At 37.4% G+C, this 19,917-nt stretch overlaps 1 protein-coding gene and 1 long non-coding RNA gene across 2 annotated transcripts in view; one reads left to right on the top strand and one right to left on the bottom strand.

The window, feature by feature from the left end:
- SLC25A12 (solute carrier family 25 member 12) overlaps positions 1 to 19,917 on the bottom strand; it is a 172,976-nt gene that overhangs the window by 94,878 nt on the left and 58,181 nt on the right. The window lies entirely within an intron of this gene.
- Positions 126 to 18,177, top strand: LOC118500085. Its single transcript, XR_004902615.1, has 3 exons — positions 126 to 204; positions 17,774 to 17,807; positions 18,161 to 18,177. It is a non-coding gene; the product is annotated as an uncharacterized LOC118500085 (long non-coding RNA).

The raw sequence follows: 19,917 nt of genomic DNA, 5'->3' as shown, positions 1-19,917 counted from the left end.
CAAATCATTATTATATGAAATGTTAAAGTGACTTATTTAAGGAAAAGAAGATCAAAATTATGATCAATAAAATGGCAAAAATATGTATCTATCAATAATTGAATCTGAAAAACAAACTAAGCAAGCAAGAAGAACAGAGACAGAATCATGGATATGGAGAACATTTTGATGGTTGCCAGATGAGAGGCGGGTAGGGGAGAATGGGTGAAGGGGTGCTGTGATTAAGAAGTACAAATAGGCCCTGGCTGGTGTGGCTCAGTGGACTGAGCACTGGCCTGCGAACCCAAGGGTCACCGGTTCAATTCCCAGTCAGGGCACATGCCTGAGTTGCAGCCCAGGTCCCCAGTAGGGGGCACAAGAGAGGCAACCACACATTGCTGTTTCTCTCCCTTTCTTTCTCCCTCCAATCCCCTCTGTCTAAAACGAAATAAATAAAATCTTAAAGAAGAAAAAAGAAGTACAAATAGGTAGTTACAGAATAGCCACAGGGATGTAAAATACAGCATAGGAATGGAAGAGCCAAATAACTTATATGCATGACCCAGGGACATGAAAAATAGTGATGAGATTGCCTGAGGGAGTTGGGGGTTGCTGTGTGGAGGTGGACCAAGGGGGATAGATAAATAAGGACAACAGTAATAGCATAATCAATGACATAAAAATTTAAAAAGAATGACATTTCAGAAAGCAAAATTGGAAGTTGAAGGCTAAGAGTAATTGAAAATGTATTGTCATAAATAGTCAGTTTTTAAAATTGATTTCATAAAAGTCTCAATGCATAGTCACCGAGCTAGGGATTTAAATGTGCTCAAGGAGTTGCTGCCCATGAAAATATTATACTACCTCCAGATGCAAAACTGAAATATGAGCTTACTAGACAAACCACACTAGCATGTCTTCAACTCCCAGGCAGCTTACATCATATTCATTCAATACCAGCCAGGCACTTTGTTGGTGGAAGTTAGAATTATACCAATGCCTAGTGCCCTAATAAACTAAAATGTAATTATTAAGAGAACAGGCAATTTCCAATGAGCCTATCCTGCTACAACTCCTGGGCCTACTTCCATCTTTAATAACATACCATTTCTGTTTATGCTCCTGTCTCCTTTGATTATTTCACTGACATGAGTACATTTGTATTTCTGTTTCCACATCCTATACAGCTTCTATGGATGTCACCTTGCAAGAAGTAAATCAAGGTGGTATATGGACACTTAATTGAGCATTAGGCTATCACTGACTAATTAAACCAGAAGCAGAGCTCTTCCTGGGTTAAAGGTACACATGTCATCGCTATGATGAGAAATAAGCCAGATTTAATGCCCCCATCAAGATGAAGCTCACTTAAAATATTCAAAATAAATACCATTATGTGACCTTGGTGCACATATACACACACAAAGGATATTTGTGTGTACATTGGTTTTGGCCTATACCTAGAAGTATAAAATAGTTCTCTATATTTTACTGCAATATTGCAAAACTCATAAATTTTATAAGCTGTGCTTTTAACTTCTCCCTCACTAAGAGTCTGTATAGGGAAATGGAAGGCATTAGGCTGGGGAGCACTACGAAGGGTTAAGTGTCCAAGTTTGAGCAAATTATGTTCTAATTGGTAGACTGGCCTGGAAATCAATAAATCAGAAATTATCTCAACCCAAGCCACTTGTAGTTAGACACTAGAAAAAAAATGACACGTTTATAACTTCTCTATACTGTAAAAGTATTATATATACCCTGTATGACATTTGCTCTAATTGAAATGAATTCTCATCTTGGTGGAGAGAAAGGGTGGGGTATCAAAAATCTGATGAAATAGTTGTACTCTTGTAATTACATCTTCCTGAACTGCTCTTCCTCAGAGTTTGACTCTTAAGTCTTATGAATTACACAATGAGGATAACATGATCTTATTTTGGGATCACAGTCTTCTTTATTCCCTGTGGAGGCAATAAGAGCCAGTTTTCTTTTCAATGGATTTTTGGAAGAAATGTATGGAATGAGCTGCTCTGGATGTCTAAGGCTGTGAGTGCCCTAACATTGTTCCAGTCATGTGAAAGCTAGTATTGAGTGGGAAACCTTATGATCAATGGAGAATTGAACTATATGAACTTTAATTCTTCTTTTAACATTCTAATGTAATGTTTGGAATGAGCCAAATTTTATTTAATAAAAATGTATTGAGTGCCTTGTATGTGTACTAAACTCACTGTTGCAGCCATATGAAATATAAGAAAAATAAGCAGCACGGATCTTAAAGTATGGAGAATATTTTACTGCAACAATTGCTACAATTCATTTTTTTTAGTGAATAAAGCTGAAAAGATTATACCAAAACTTTTTGCATGTGCCAAAAGGCCAAAGCAGCATTAGGCCTTGGGATAAAAAATAACTTTGTGGTTTATCACATATTCCGATTCCAACCAAAAGTATATAACTGGGAGACCACACATCCTGCTGGGTCCCTCAGTCACCCATCAATACCCTACCCTTGAGGATTACCTTGGATCTGGGCTTTCCCTTCTTTCTACTTAGAAGTCAGTAAGGAAGAACACTTCAAATTTGACCCAAAGTAAAGAAAACATTTTCTTGCCCTGGCTGGCATAGCTCAGTGGATTGAGCACAGGCTGCGAACCAAAGCATCACAGGTTCAATTCCCAGTCAGGGCACATGCCTGGGTTGCAGGCCACGGCCCCCAGCAACCGCACATTGATGTCTCTGTCTCTGTCTCTGTCTCTCTGTCTCTCTGTCTCTCTCTCCCTCCCTTCCTTCTCTAAAATTAAATAAAATCTAAAAAAAAAAGAAAACATTTTCTTTACTTTTCTGAAATAGAATAAAGCTAGATGATTTATACTACCTGACTTCAAGGTTTACTATAAAACTAAAGAAATCAGTACAGCAGGTCTTCAAATAATGTTATTTTGCTCAACATCATTTGTTATAACATAAATGAGAAAAACAAATCAGTTCCCCAGTTAGGACAGCAGGTCCTCACCATGTCTGTGTGGGTGTTCTCTGAGGATTTTCGTTTCCTCTCACATCCCAAAGATGTGCATGAGAGGTGAACTGGTGTGTCTAACTTGTCCCAGTCTGACTGAGTGTGGGCGTAGGTGAGTGCACCCTGCAATAGAAGGTCAGTGGTCCAGGGTGGGCCCCTGCCTAGTGGCCTGAGCTGCCACTGGGATAGTCTCCTGGCCACCTGCAACCCTGAACTGAGATAAGCATGTTGGAAAAATAATGATCTTATTTGTTTTTATTCAACTTTCTTAAATGTATATATAGCTCACATTTATTTTAATGTTTAATTTGAGAAGTATTTGGGGTCTTTATTTAGACATTTGGTGATGTTTTTGTGACTAGAAATATGCTGTAGGAACTTAACTCTTATTTATGTATGATAAAACTGGTTTCATTACACATCATTTTTTATTAAACTTGTGGTTCCTAAGAACCTATCAATGATGTTAATTGAAGTGTTACTGTGCAGCATAGTACTGGCTGGAATAAGGACTGATAAATAGACCAATGAAACAGAATGGAGAGCTGAGAAATAGATACAAAATCATAAAGTCATTTGATTTCTATCAAAGATGGCTAATCAATTCAATGGAACAAGATATCTTTTCAATAAATAACACAGAATAAGTAGATATCCAAGTGGGAAAACAAATAAACTTCAACCTCTACCTCAAAACATACACTAAAATTAATTTGAGATGAATCATAGACTTAAATGCAAATGCTCAAATCATAAAGATTTTAGTAGAACACATAAAAGAATATTTTTTGATTCAGAGGTAAAGTTTTTTAGTCAGGACATAAAAAGCAATAACCATAAATTAAGAAATTGATAAATTAGATTTCATTAATATTACAAATTTCTACCCATCAAAAGACAGCATTAAGAATATGAATAGGCAAGTCACAATCTGAAAGAAAAATTTATAAAACATATACCATATTTTTCAGACTATAAGATGCTGCTCCTGACCCTCAAATTTGGGAGGAATAATGGTTGTCAATGCTGCTGTTGAGTTCTGTTTATATTTACATTGGTGAAATATTATGTTATTTATGTTATTAAATATTTTACCACATTTTTTGCTTCAAAAATTTTTTTTTCCTATTTTCCTCCTCTAAAACCTAGGTGTGTCTTATGGTCCAAAAATATGGTATATGACAAAGAACTGTTATCCAGGACATAAAGAGGTCCTAAAACTCATTAATAAATAAACAACCCAGGTTAGAAATGGGCAAAAGACTTGAACAAAAGAAGGTATACAAACAGCCAATAAGCACATGGAAAACTGCACATCATCATTCATCAGGGAAATACAAATTAAATCACAGTAAAAAGATAGCACTACACACTCACTAGAATGGCTAAAACTCAAAAGACTGAGGACACCAGCTGCTGGCAAGGATGTGAAGCAACCAGAACGCGCACTGCAGTAGGAGTGTAAAATGGTATAATCGCTTTGGGAAAAGATCTAGCAGTTTCTTATAAAATTAAATACACACCTACACTGTGACCCAGAAATTCTACCTTTTGGTATTTACCCAAGAGAAATAAAAATATATGTTGATAAAATGACTTGTACAGGAATGTTCACAGCTACTTTATTCATAAAAGCCAAAACCTGGAAATAGCCCAGCTGTCCATCAATAGGAAAACAAATAAACCAACTGTGGTATATTCACCAAGTGGAATACTATTCATCAATAAAAAAACAAACTATTGATCAACATGACATGGATGAGTTTTAAAAGTATCACTCTCAGTGAAAGAAGCCTTACATAGACTCTATCGTACAAAAGAACATATACATTGTGATTCCATTTGTGTAAAGTTCTGGGGGAAAAAAACAAAACTAATCTATGGGGAACAATAAAAAACCATGGATGCTGGAAGAGAGAAATTGACTAGAAAGAAGCCCGAGGGAACTATCTAGATTGATGATAACAGTCTATGTCTTGCTCGGTAGGGGTTTAGGTTACAGGTGTAACCTAAATGTATAGGTGCACATTCCCAAAAATGTGCATTTAGGGGATGTGCACTTAGGTTTATACATTTGATTCTGTGTAAATTTTTCCTCAAAAGAAAACAATCTGTAAATAAATAGTGAACTCAAGCTAATGGCATGAGGTATTTAGGGGGAAAGTATTTAAATTTACTCCGAAATGCATAAAAGAAATAAGAAAGATCGATGGATGAATAGAGAGATGGATGGACAGGTAGATAATGTGATACTGAACTGGGGGATATTTGGGAATTCACTGAAAACATTCTTTCAACTTTTCTCTACATTTGAAATTTTTCATAATACAACTTTGGGGAAAATTGTGCTGGGATTTTGTGTTTCTGAAAATTGTTATCTAGGTATGTAATTCTGTTGTCTGAGTGGAAATTGTAACAGGAGTTGTTCCTTAAACACTGATAGGCTTGTGTGCATTGTTGGAGAGTAGGAAAAAGAAACTGAAACTGCTTGACTAATAACAATACATATCTATGATGAGCAGGGGAATCTGCATTACACTGCATTGAGAAAAAAATGTTTTCCTTAACATAGAGTCAGACAGTATGTTTATGTGTATATATGTGTTTGTTCTAATAGTTCTCCACAGGAAAAGAGGAGGAAGGATGTGAAAGTATATTTGCATAACATCCTGACAGAAACCCCAGAAGGTACCAGACTTAGAATCTGTAGCCTACCCTGGAACTCTCCTGCTGAAGTTCACCAAGGTTGTAAATCTAGACAGAAACTCAAGAGTTTGGTGGGAAATATTGTGCAATAGGTCACTGTGTTCTTGCATTGCCCTGTTGGAGGAAGGAGAACTGATCACAGGGTGAAATCAACCCCAGTGAGTAGGGAGAGGGCAGGATTGTAGTGGGAGGCCTACAGAAAGGACTCTTTAAGGAGGAGAAGGCCACAAACCTCAAGACACAGAAGCCAGGAACTAAGTATTACCATGAAAAAACCCTTAAAAATGCTATAAAGGAGTCAGGAATATTGATCAGTATCAAACTGTACCTCATCAGAAGAATAATCAGGAAGTCTTAGTTAGAACATTCTTTTTTTTAAAGATTCTATTTATTTATTTTTAGAGAGAGGGGAATGAAGGGAGAAAGAGAGAGAAGAAACATCAATGTGCTGTTGCTTCTCATGCGCCCCCCATGGGGGACCCAGCCTTCAACCCAGTCATATGTGCTGGATATGAATCAAACCAAACCAGTGACCCTTTGGTTCACAGGCCAGCACTCAATTCACCGAACCACAGCAGCCAGGGCTAAGTTGGAAAGTACTAAAGAAACAGTACGAAAAAGCTAGACCTTGAGGAGAATTAGGCCTCTAGGAGGCATAGTGGGTAGAAGAAGGAAGAAAAGTAGGCAAAATTGTGAAAGAATTGGTGTTCTTTTAATTGGAAGAAGACGGAAGCTGAGAACACAGAAGAGACGTGACCGAGAACAGTTAACAGTCTCAGTCAAAGTTGTACTCTGCATATTCCATTCCCAGTAGCCCCAACAATAGGATACTACCATAAAGGGAAACTATATGAAAATGAAATAAACAGAAATTAAGAGTCGAGTCATAAGAGGTCTTCACCATGGCATAACACCTTTATATCACAAGATGCCACAAAGAATACCAATGAACTTTTACATAAAAAATAATTAACTGTAGCCTGTGCTTTTAAGGAAACTTCTGGGTAACATTGACCTGCTGCTTCTTCCCTAATTCTGGTCAAGCCAGCATGGGAAAAAATCGTGGAGTAACAGGTATACATGGTCTTGCCTACATTGTCTTTCACCATCACTGCTTGGAAAGAAGCCCAGAAACAATAATTGTTTGCTCACTTGCTAATCTGTCACCCTGAGTGGATAGGTTTACCTGGACAGTTCAGGATGGGGATGGGGAATAAAATAGGGAGTCAGCACATAAACTTCCTTTAATCACCCCAAACCGTCAATAAAGCATTACATATGAACAAGTTTTGTGTTGACATTGTGGAAGAATTTAAGCGCAGTAAGTGTAATGTTCCTCATATCTTCTCAGAGAAGAGGAATCACCTCTTCCCTGAGATCTATTTGACAGTAGCAGCAACACTATTTTATCAAAGACAGTAAGCTCAGAGTTCCGGGTGGCAATGGCACCTAAGTCAATGTAACCCAAGGCATAACTGAGTGGTAATAAGGGGCATGGATCACAGAGAAACAACTGAGTAGCAGATAAGACAAATTCCTATTTGCATAAAAATACAAGAGAACCTTAAAGGGATGGTAGGGCATTTCATCATATAGAATTCTATGTGGTTATAAAGTTCAAATCTATCTCTTAGACATTGTATTGCCTTATATGATATCTATAGGCAGGAAATATGGAGGGAACATTATTCCTCTCTATTAATGTATTACAATGTATTGGGAAGGCAAAACATAAGTAAAACCATTAATTAACAATGTATATTCTCAATTGTGTGGTAGATTTGTGCAACGGGTTTAGAGAGAGAGAAAAAATCAATTCTAGCTGAATGATATACAGCAGATTTTACAGAAATCATAATTCACCACTTGAATTCACTTCTCTGTGTTCCTTCCAGAGCTGTCTTATTACTCTATCCTTTCTCCTTCATCCACACTCAGTCCTAACACTTATCTCAATGCCTGACATAAGTTATGTAGATACTAATTAAGTCTTTTAATGATTATTCCTAGCTGATCACTCTACCACTAGCCATTAGTCCTCTTATATTTCCTAGGTGAAGGCCAGTACCATTGCCTTAGTTGTTCAAGCCAGAAAGCTAGGTCCAGACTACTCCTTACCCTTCACATCATAATCTCCACCCAGTCCTGTGTTTTTCATTCCCTTTAGTAATTTTTAAATCTCTTCTCTTGATTATAACAGCCTTCATCGTGCCTCCTAATTGCTCTCCAAGCCTCCAGTTCGCCACTTTCTGCCTCCTGTCACTACCCTCAAATGCATTCTCCACAGTGCTGTCAAGTGTTCTACCTAAAATAGAAATTAAACAGAAATTAAATTTTGTCACTTCCCCATCCTTCATTGGCTCTCTGTTGACCTTCAACATAAAATCCAAACTCCTCAGTGTGGTGAAAAGTAGAAGCTTCCTGGTCTTGCCCCTTCCTCTTAACTCATGTCTTACTACTGCTATTCTTGTTCCTTTAATCACAAGAGTTTTAAAAAAGTTATTGTATTCTTCCCATAATCACAAATATTTTTGAACATTTATGCTATTTCCTTTGCTGAGAATATTGTATTCCACATTTATTCTAATTTTCCTATCCTCTAAGATACAGCTCAAAAATCTCCTCCAGAAAATGATCCTTAACCCCCTTTCCCCATCTAGGGTAGCCCTCCCCCACCCCATGCATGGGATTTATCATACTGTATTGTAATTAATTCCTTACTTATTGTCTCTTCCATTGGTAGCTTTCAAACTTTATTGACCCAGACCTATATAGTAAAAAGTACATTTTATCACAACCCCGGTACACATTGAAATAAGAATTTCAGTAAGCAGTATTAAACTTTACTACATACAATACACTCTGGTATTTATTACTATGTACTATTCTATTTCTTTTTTTCTAATTCTGGTTTAAACATATTGAATTGGTTTCATGACCAATAGTTTAAAGATATTGCAATAGATTGTGAACTCACGTAGATTCTCAAACATGGTAGATACTCAGTGTAAGTAATTAAGAAAAAGACAAAGCAAAAATCTTGGTATCCCTAGCAATTAGCACAGGACTAGGCATGTAGTAATGGCCAATAAAAATAATTGAGAAAGAATAAACACCCTTTTAGGGCAGACTATCTTCATAAATCACCTCCCCCAATCACTTCCCTTTTAAGCACATGAGTTTTTTTTACAAAACTTCAAGTTAAAATGAAAACATAACCATGTAAGCACAGATACACTAATGGGCAAAACTGGAGACAGGGCTTTAAAAATTGTTGAGTTTGAAGGGCGTAATGAGTAGAGAGGTATGATTGCTAAGGTCAATTGCTAGATCTTCCCAAAAAGACCTAATATGGTAAAGTCACCAGGGTTCAGGAACTGGGTTTTCAGTTCTGTAGGGCAGAAATCATCTTGTAAGTGGCCCAAAGATTACTTATGCAAACCAAGTTCACAAGACTCTGATGAAGAGTTACCAATAATTATTATTGAGTGCTTACAATGTATCAGGCAATATTCTAAGCACTTTATATGAATCTAACCTCAAAACAACCTTGCAAAGCAAGGTTATCCAATGTTATCTCCATTTCAAAGATGAGAAAATGTTAGACTGAGACATTAAGAAACTTTCCCAAAGTTATATAGCTAATAAGTGGTAATTAAAGGGGTTGAATAGCAGCTACACTTTGTATTATTCTCACTCCCACCCCAGCCCCCACCTTACCTGAAGACCATTGGCATTGGCTAACATTTTATTTTTTTAAGATTTTATTTGCTTATTTTTAGAGAGAGGGGAAGGGAAGGAGAATGAGAGAGAGAGAGAGAGAGAGAGAGAGAAACATTGATGTAAGAGAAACATCAATCAGTTGCCTCTTGCACACCCCCAACCAGGGACTTGGTTTGCAACCAAGGCATGTGTCCTGACCAGGAATCAAACTGGCAATCTTTCAGTTTGCAGGATGGTGCCAGTCCACTGAGTCACAAAGTCAGAGTGGTACTGGCTAACATTTTAAATTCAATCATTCTGTGATGATATGCTAGCTAACAGCACTATCTATGTCCATTGTATTGGGGACATTGATTGCCACACAAAAGCTTCCCATACATGAATTTCTTATAGGTCAAGTGAAGATATTGGGAAGATATTGGGGCTTAAATGGCTTTTGCCATGTTCTTCCTAGAACTGAAGCCTATTAACAAAGGAGTCAACAGTAGAAAGGATCCAGGGAAAGAATCTCTGTCAGGGAATTAGCACAATGTGGAAGCCCCTTTCAGCCGAGATGTTAAGAATTAACAGGCAGTGAGAACATCCATGGCAGTCAATGTCAGCTGAAGAAGCAGAGATGACCAAAACAAAGAATAGTAAAATAATAAGATTCATTTCTCCTCTATTACTACTTCTAGTCCCCAAGAGTAGAAGAGTCAGCCTTGAAAACGAAAGAGGAAAAAATACCCCAGAACAAGACACTCTCCTGGCCTAATCTTTAGGGATTTGGGGAGGAAGAATGAGTGAAAACTTGACTATATTCTCTCCCTCATTTCAGATCCTTGTGGCTACAAGTCTAGCCAGCAATGGAGGGGGTTTTAAAACACCAAAGTTTTAAAAAAGGCCAGGCTAGACTTTGAGTAAGTTAAAAGACCAGAAAACTCTGAAATCTGCCCAGGAGGAGAGCGTATTCAATGTAGTACAGTGGGAGCAGTGACTAGAGAAAAAGTAGACATTTTAGTTTATACCTCCACCAATTTCAGATTCTTTAGTAACTTGATCACATTACAGTAAGAGTAGTATGTAGTTTGTGGTAAAATGTTAAGTGAATGAATCAGAAGTTAACATTTTATGTATGCAGCAAGTATAATTGTATGAGTAATCTGAATACATTAAGCAAGTCTGGAGCAGATAAATGAATTTCATCTGAATTACAATTTTGCATAGGGTCAGCAATATAGTATATCTAACTAAACCTACTAATTATACTATTTTGCCTTTTATTTGTTTTAAGAAATAAAAGAAGTTTAGTTAGTAAGATTGCTTTTCATAAATCCATGTTTGATGATCAACAAACATGCCACCCTCTGTGGACTTAGAAATCATGGGGTTTTGGTTTTGAGGGTTTTTTTTTTGGTAGGGGTTCAGTTGTTGTTTTTCAAAGATTAACACCATAGTATTTGAAAAATGAAGACTAAACAAAATATGATGATCTCTCAGTTCTTCTCTCTTCCATTAAAAATTGAGTGTTATGCTCAACCTTTTCCATTACCTTCAATCTTTCCAGTTTGCAAGGAGTCCATACATATACTTGTTAATAGCATGGATATTTCAGAGAGCATGTCTTTGAACCTTCTAGTGAAGATTGCTTTAAGCTCAACTAATGTGAAATTACCCTCTCTACCCTATTCTATCTCTAATTTCAATTTCTGTAGCATCATTGGTAATATCTGTTTGAGGACTCTATAAAGTACACCTCCCACACTGGAGTATTTTAGGACACTGGAGCAGGGTAAGAATTTCCTGCAATTATCTGTGGCATATGTATCCCATACCTGGTAATACCCTAACTCCTTCTTAATCCAAGCTTGGTAAAAGATAAAAAGTTTATGACTCTTTTATTTAATCTCTACCTTATATGATCCCACTGGAAAAGATACATAGAATAGATAGAATAAGCATAAAGTAAGGCTCACCAAAAAATGACATTTCAAATTACAGCTGTTGTTCTAATCTGTCTCAATAATGATTTAGATAAACATTTATCTATCTTTAATAAATTAATAAAGAGTCATAATATATTAAACATATAACTATGCAATTTTCATTTGTGCTTACATGTGGGCTCATATATAAATAAATCTCCTAATAGTAAATAAAACTGTCATTTGGCATTTAAACATTATCTAATTTATTTAACTAAACAGAAAGCACAGTGAAACCTGAGATGATTAAATCATACTTATACTATTTGAGTGAGCTGGACATTTGTCATCTCCCTGCAGCAGTCCTTCTGCACATTTTACTCAAAAGAATAATATGAAGTTCAAAATCTGAGAACTAAAGAACTTGAAAGTCCACTTGAAAGGAAAAAAATAGTAAGATCTTTACTGAATGAAGGAACACATAATTTAGCTCAGCAGGGCTGCTATCTATCAAAGGACAATGCAGATATATGACAAATTTTTTTGAAAAATCAAATTTCTTCCTGGTCTTTTTTTGTGATTCTAGCTTAACAAAGCTTACATAAAAACAAAATGTTATAATTATTTGTTAATATTTTAGAAGCCCCCTAAAATAATTCTTTTTTAAAAGATTTATTTATTTATTTATTTTTAGAGAGGGAAGGGAGGGAGAAAGAGAGAGAGAGAGAGAAACGATGTCAATGTGCAGTTGCTGGGGGCCATGGCCTGCAACCCAGGCATGTGCCCTAGCTGGGAATTGAACCTGCAATGCTTTGATTCGCAGCCTGTGCTCAATCCACTGAGCTACGCCATCCAGGCCCCTAAAATAATTCTTATAACTTTTTAAAAGTGGAAGTTATCATTTCTCCAAGTACTTGGTCTTAAGTGAGAATATTACATATATTCTTTTTTTAAGATTTTATTTATTTATTTTTAGAGAGAGGAGAAGGGAAGGAGAAAGAGAGGGAGAGAAACATCAATGGGTGGTTACCTCTTGCACACCCTCTACTGTGGACCCAGCCAACAACCCAGGCATATGCCCTGACTGGGAATCAAACAGGTGAACCTTGGTTCACAGGCTAGCACTCAATTCACTGAGCCATACTAGCCAGGGCAGAATATTACCTGTACTCTTAATGTTAACCCAGTATGTAGTAAATAGATAATTCCATTTACAGAGGGATTGTTCTTAAGGGCCAGTGGGCCTAAGAAGAGAGGATATGGGCAAGCTTAAATATAAATGCATTTAATATAAAAGCTAATCTGAATGAAAATCTTTAGCAAATATTTGTAAAAGAATTTGTTCTCACTTCAAGTAAGAACTTTAGGATGAAGATAACATAGTTCTAGCCCTGGAGGGGTTATCGATAAGAGGCAAATAAGCTTAAGAGAGGAGAAGGTGATGATTCACGATTATCCCCTAGGAAGACAGATCAGAAAATAAGGCAATTCTTTTGTGATAAGCAGGCCTACCTTGCTGAGTGAACACATCAGGCCCTAAGTACAGCAGGCCTCAATGAAGGCAACTGGAGAGAAGTGAAAGAAGAGTATAAAAGCCTCACTTGGGATGAAATGTGTGGCTGCAGCAGAGTACAGCATGGGCTCATTTCTGTTTATTGTGGAAATTTGGGGAGAAAAGGAGAAAAGATGTTATATTGACTGTACCACTCATCCAATACCAGTCTTGAACCCTCTGAGCATATTCCAAACAGGATCTGGGTTTCGGGAGATAGTGGTTTACATTTAGTGTCAGAATGTTTGGGTGTTCAACTCACTGAAAGATGAGAAGTATGGAGGAAGAGGGTAAACTACTGATGAGGACTAGCTAGGCTTTCTTGGAACTCTATAAGAAAGCTAAAACTTAATCTGAATTAAAATTCTCTGGAGAAAGAGAGAACTACTGATGGTCTGAACCTGTCTACACAAATACTTGGGTGTCCCAGAGAATCTCATCTTTGGATCCACTGAATCAGGGATAAATTCACTCTGGCAAAAGAGCATCTCTTGGTAATTGTGCTGATAACACAATTTACGCCACAGCTACTTTCTGGAGACATCCAAACAACAATTTAATAAGAGGGAAAAACCTGTGTTATATATATGTTGGTAGTAATGGGTTAAATGTGAGTGAGGTGGTTTATAGGCTCTTTGATTATAATCACGTGCTCAGGGGTGTTACAAAGCAAAGAAACTTAGCAGTTTCCAATACCAAGAACTATGAAGTGTTGAACAAAAGTGGAACTTCAGTTGTCTGGGGGAGGTGGGATGGTTGAAGGGGGGTGTGTTCTTGATGATATTACTACAAAGTCATTTAACAAACTGTGTGCCAGACACAGTTACTGTATATTTCAGACCATAAGACGCACCTAGGTTTTAGAGGAGGAAAATAGGAAAAAAAATTTTGAGGCAAAAATGTGGTAAAAATATTTAATAACAAATAACAATATTTCACCAATGTAAATGTAAACAGAACTCAACAGCAGCATTAACAACCATTATTCCTCCCAAATTTGGGGGCAGTTAGAGGGGGGAGTGCAACTTAGAGTCTGAAAAATACTTCTCTCCAAAGTATTTCATGAAGGAAATTAGCCCTTTCCACAGAAAGAAAGGAAACAAAAAATGGAAATACATAAGACCGAATAGAGAGACATGGACCATTGTACTGGCTCAATCAGTTACTTGCTGAGAAACCTCAAGCAAGAGTGTGGAATTAAGTCAGGGATCTTCAGGGTTGCAACTGGGGTAGAAAATATTAAAACTGAGTGTTCATATTCCTTTTTGTCTAAAAAATAAAAAAGTTAACAATAGTAATATTTAATATAGGAATTAACAGTATTAGTTAAGGCCCTGGCTGGTGTGGCTCAGTGGAATGTGCGCTGGCCTGCAAAGCAAAAGGTATCTGGTTCTATTCCCCATCAGGGCACATGCCTGGGTTGCAGGCCAGGTCTGCAGTTGGGTCCTCAGTTGGGGCCAAGTGAGAAGCAGCCAATCTATGTTTGCCTCACACATTGATGTTTGTCTCACATATAGGTTTCGCTCCCTCCCTTTATTGCCCTCTCTCTAAAAATAAATAAATAAAATCTTAATAAACTATAATTTTAAAAAATAAAAATATATTAGATACATATTTATAAGGAGATATAAACAAAATTTTATGCATTTTGTATACCAAGTAAAAAGTTATGATAAAGATTAGATTATCTGATTTCTAAAATCACTTTGCTCAAAAATTCATTATTCTATATTATTAAAAGTACCTTAGTTTCTTTTTTTAAAGATTTTATTTATTTATTTTTAGACAGAGGGAAGAGAGAAAGAGAGAGAGAAACGTCACTGTGTAGTTGCCTCTTATGCACCCTTTACTGGTGTCTGGCCCACAACCCAGGCATGTGCCCTGACTGGGAATCGAACCAGCAACCCTTTGGCTCACAGTCTAGTACTCAATCCACTGAACCACACCAGCCAGGACAGTTTCTCTTAAACTATATAAAAAATAATACTATATCTATAGTAAAATAAATTCTTCATATACAACAAAATTTAATTCTACAAAGATCTGAAAATGCAAACCTTTTATTCTTTAAATGTATCATAACCCTATAATATACCCTTCTTACCTGATGAAGCAAGTTCTCTTTGTATTATATGGTGCCAGTTGGTATGACCCTTTCTTCCTCTTAGCTCATTCAAAGAGACTGGCAAAGGAATTCTCTGATAGCCCTGTGTTGATGAGATTAATGACAAACTTAAAGTCTGGAATCCCCTTAGCAAAATTTTCAGAAAGGATAATTTTAATTTTACTTGCACAGTGACTGGTTGGTTTAAGCTTGTTGAAAACTATATATATTCCCTTAAAATTGTGATTTATAAAAAAATGTGTAAGAAACACTAACATCATTCTGGTCAAGATGGCAGCATAGGCAGACATGGCTCGCCTCGTTGCACAGCCACATCAAAATTAAACTAAAATATGGAACAACCATCACTCACAAACATCAGAAATCAAGTTGAATGGAAGTCTGACAACTATGGAATTAAACCACATCCATCCAGATTGGTAGGAGGGACAGAGATGTGGAACAGGCTAGTCCCTCACCCACAGGTTGTGGATAAAAATTCAGGAGGTATATCCTGGGAGCAAGTAGTCCCAGCCCCATATCAGGCCCCGTACCCCAGGGTTCCAGTGTCAGGAGGATAAGTCCCCACAACTCTGGCTGCAAACATCCGCTGGGATTGAGTCAGTGGAAGAAAATTCTGGAGTCCCAAGCAGATTCTCTTAAAGAAACCACATACAGACTCACCTACTCACTCACTCCCTCTGAGCTCCAGCACCAGGGAAGGAGCTTGAAAGGCACCAGTAGTTTACAGGGAGATATGGAAGTGCCTGGCATTAAGATGAGCAGAGGCCATTGTCCCTTTTATAAATCCTCCTCCCAAGGAGCTGGCAATCTGGTGACATATTTGAGACTCAGCCAACCTGGCTAACACTGTTTGACCCACCTTGGAGATCCCCAGAGACACCACCCCACCCTACTTACAGCCCCACCCAAGCTTTCCCATATGAATGGCTGGTCTTGGATCTTGCCTCAAAACTTTCTAATGCTCTCAAATGAGCAACAGCTGACCTCTGTGAGCCCCAGGCCTGGCACTAGCAGCAGCCCACAACCAGCCTAAATTCATAGCTTAGCATCTCCCAGGAATCTTCAAGTGCAGCACAAGTAGAAGACATCTCAGGCTGCTTTATAGCTCAGGCAGGGTGCCCTGGGAAAAACAAAGGTGGGGGCTGACCGGGGCCTGCAGAACCCAAAACCCCAGGGCCAACACATCCAGTGGACAGCTACAGACCAAGTCAAAGCACCGCCACCCTGCCATTGCAGAGCTGATGTTCCACATTAGACAGAGGTTGGTGGTCAGTGGTCACAGCCAATCCTTGTAGCTGAGTGGCCTGGGGAAATCCCTCCCATTGGTCTGCCAACAGCAACTGAAGTTCAACTACAGAGCAGAGTGTACTCAGCGCACACAAGGGGCGCACCCCGATACCCAGCGTGGATAATAAGGGGAGGCCATGCCACTGGACCCAAAAGGACACCTACTACATTAGGCCACACTACCAAGACACAGAGTGAACGCAGCTCTACCTAATACACAGAAACAAACACAGGGGGCCTGCCAGAATGGAGGGAGGGGCAAAAACACATGGTCCAAATGAAAGAATAGGTCAAAACTCCAGAAAAAGAGCTAAACAAAATGGAGAGAAGCAATCTATCAGATGCAGAGTTCAAAACACTGCTTATAAAGATGTTCAAGGAACTTAGTGAGGACCTCAACAACATAGAAAAAGATCAGTCAGAATTGAAAGATACACTAATTGAAATAGAGAATAATATACAGGGAAACAACAGTAGAATGGATGAAACCAAGAATCAAATCAATGATTTGGAACATAAGGAACCAAAAAACAACCAATCAGGACAACAGGAAGAAAAAAGGATCCAAAACATGAGGATAGTATAAGCAGCCCCTAGGACAACTTCAAGAGGTCCAACATTCGCCTCATAGGGGTGCCAGAAGGAGGGGAGAAACAGCAAGAAATTGGAAATCTGTTTGAAGAAATAGGGAAAGAAAACTCCCCTAATTTGGTGAAGGAATTAGACATGCCAGTCCAGAAAGCACAGGGAGTCCCGAACAAGATGGGTGCAAAAAGGCCCATTCATAATTAAAATGCCAAAGGTTAAAGATAAAGAGAGAATCTTAAAAGGAGCAAGAGAAGTTAGTTGCCTACAAGGGAGCTCCCATAAGACTGTCAGCTGATATCACAAAAGTAACTTTGCAGGCTACAAGGGATTGGAAGAAATTTTCAAAGTCATGAAAATCAGAGACCTACAACCAAGATTGCTCTACCCAGCAAAGCTATCATTCAGAATCGAAGGGCAGATAAAGAGCTTCCCAGACAGGAAAAAACTAAAGAACTTCATCATCACCAAATCATTATTATATGAAATGTTAAAGTGACTTATTTAAGGAAACGAAGATCAAAACTATGATTTAAAAAATTGGCAAAAAATACATATCTGTCAACAATTGTATCTAAAAAGTAAGTAAGCAAACAAGAAGAACAGAGACAGAATCATGAATATGAAGAACTTTTTAAAAAAGATTTTATTTATTTATTTTTAGAGGGGAAAGCAGGGAGGGAGGGAGAGAAACATTAATGTGTGGTTCCCCCTTGCATGCATACTACTGGGGACCTGGACAGCAACCTAGGTATGTGCCCTGACTAGAAATTGAACCAGCGACCCCTTGTTTTGAAGGCTGACACACTCAGTCCACTGAACCACACCAGCCAGCAGTGGAGAAAGTGTTGATGGCTGCCAGATAGGAGTGTGGTGGGAGAGAATAGGTGAAGAGGTGAGGGGATTAAGAAGTACAAATAGGTGAGATTGTATGGTATTTGTCTCTCACTGCCTGGCTTAATTAGCTTAGCATAATACCTTATGATCTCACCATTAACAGAAACCTAAACAACAAAACAAACAAACAAGCAAAATATAACCCAAAACACTGAAATAGAGAACAGGCTGACCAGAAGGGAGAGGGGAGGAAATTTCAGCGGAAAAGGGGGAGGGTTTACAGGAACAAGTATAAAGGACACATGGACAAAAACTAGGGGGGTGCTAATGGAAGGGAGATGGGGAGGGCTGCAGGGTTGGGATGGGAGTAAAAGACAGAAAACTGTACTTGAACAACAATTAAATAAAAACAACAACAACAAAAGAAGTACAAATAGGTAGTTACAGAATAGCCATTGGGATGTAAAGTATAGTATAGGAAATGGAGTAGCCAAAGAACTTATATGCCTGACCCATGGACATTAACAGTGGTGGAGGGATTGCCTGAGGGAGTGGGGATTGCTGTGTGGAGGGGGAAAAAGGGGGATAGATTAATCAGGACAACTGTAATAGCATAATCAATAAAATAGAATTTTAAAAAACACTACCATAAAAGTAATTTTATTTTATAGTTCTTTTAATTTTTATAATTATTTTATAGTTCTTGAATCAGGCATGTAACTCACAGCATTCTATAGCTGGTAGAAAAGCTCTTCACTTTTCTGTGTCCAGATCACAGGGAATTGAATGGAAACCAACCCATTAAAATGACAGCTTTCAGAACTATGTGAATTCACTTCACGCTACTAAACCATATGCTTAAAAGTGATTAAAATGGTTAATTTTATGGGATGTATCTTTCATCACAATCAAAACTTAAAAAGGCAAAATGACTGAAACAATGTATCAGCTTAAAATGAATATTTCTAGTCATAATTTTTCCACTTTCTAGTCTTATTTCTTCAATATCTAAATAACTTTAAAAAAGTTTTCTTTGCCCTCCTCCTACCTAGAACCTCTTCCACATTAGGAAACAACATAAAACAACAGCAAAAAAGGAGTAATGGTCTTTTTTTGTTGTTGTTGGCTAAAACTGAAAAAAGAATTAACATTTGAAATAGCATTTTAACTATGGAACTTGAAATATAATAGCCATTATTGTATTACCCACCTTAAGTAGGCATCATAATTAATGCTATTCTTATAAATTATAATTTTAAAAAGTAAATCAGGAAAAAAGTAAAGCAGGAATCACTGGATGGTTCTTTTGTAAAGAAATATAAGAAATTATGGTGCTCTTCCTTCATTTGACCAATCTTAGCTTCTAAATAATGATAGAATGCAAAACTAGAAATATTAATTTTCTACTAACTATTCGTTTTTCCAGTTAAGCTGCTTTTCTTTGATTCTGTGTATCATAATTTATAGAACGTAGAGAAGGAGGTAAGGAGTTAGCAAAAAATGTCTAAAATCTCCAAAAAGATTGGTAAGTTTCTAATGATTAAAAAAGCAATACATCCCTGGTTGGTGTAGCTCAGTGGACTGAGTGTGGGCTGCGAACCAAAGTGTCGCAGGTTCGATTCCCAGTCGGGGTACATGCCTGGGTTGCAGGCCATGACCCCCAGCAACCACACATTGATGTTTCTCTCTCTCTCTTTCTCCCTCCTTTCCCTCTCTAAAAATAAATAAATAAAATCTTTAAAAAAACAATACGTCCTTATTAAAAGAAGCAAATAGCATTTTTTAAAAATCCCTCACTAATCCCCATCTCAAAATTTCCTCTCCCAGAGACAGCCACAGTTAAACTCGTCTGATATGCTTTCAAATGTTTTCTATGTTTATGTCAAAATACACTTTATAAAAACAAAGAGAATAACATTATAATGTTGTATAATTTATTTTGTAACCAATTATATATTAGGTATTTTCCCAAGTCAGTACATATTAGGCAGACACTTTTTTGTGTTGTTTAAAAAGTCAGAGAATTTTATTGACTTTATAGGTTCTGGGAGAAACCCATTCACATGTAAAAAGTTGTAACTTCATATGAGATTTATTCACAATTTATTATATACATAAAATTATTTAACTCAGGTGTCAGACATAGTTTTTCATTTCAAGAGGACTTTTACATGACCACATTCACAAAATTGGC

Source organism: Phyllostomus discolor, chromosome 4, assembly GCF_004126475.2.
Source record: "Phyllostomus discolor isolate MPI-MPIP mPhyDis1 chromosome 4, mPhyDis1.pri.v3, whole genome shotgun sequence".
NCBI classification, from domain to species: domain Eukaryota; kingdom Metazoa; phylum Chordata; class Mammalia; order Chiroptera; family Phyllostomidae; genus Phyllostomus; species Phyllostomus discolor.
Note: the sequence above shows the minus strand (reverse complement) of the source record. Positions and strands in the feature narration are given on the sequence as shown.